We start from the raw sequence: 303 nt of genomic DNA on the forward strand, positions 1-303 counted from the left end.
AGAGTCTGAGCTGACCCCAGGGCCATAGTGTGGCTGGAAGGATTAGGTCAATCAAAAAACAATCCAGTGACCTCATCGGGACTTGAACCCATGACCTTCCAGCTTGTAGCATAGTGCCTCAACCAACTAAGCTACCGCGTGACCCAGAATTGACATATACCTATTACATTTGATCTTTTAAACAGTTTATTTCATGATTTATTCTAACCGTCTTACAATGCACACATTTATTCACCTTACTCTTCTCTCTTGCACTACATGTTTCATCACAAAAGTGACATACTCCAGACTCTTTCTCTTTTT

The 303-nt window shown here is 40.9% G+C and overlaps 1 protein-coding gene across 5 annotated transcripts in view; it reads left to right on the forward strand.

Moving 5' to 3' along the window:
* LOC111864763 (zinc finger protein 239-like) overlaps nt 1-303 on the forward strand; it is a 9,561-nt gene that overhangs the window by 3,563 nt on the left and 5,695 nt on the right. The gene's annotated exons all lie outside the window — the stretch shown is intronic.

This window comes from Cryptotermes secundus, unplaced genomic scaffold (assembly GCF_002891405.2).
Source record: "Cryptotermes secundus unplaced genomic scaffold, Csec_1.0 scaffold1024, whole genome shotgun sequence".
Lineage (NCBI taxonomy): Eukaryota > Metazoa > Arthropoda > Insecta > Blattodea > Kalotermitidae > Cryptotermes > Cryptotermes secundus.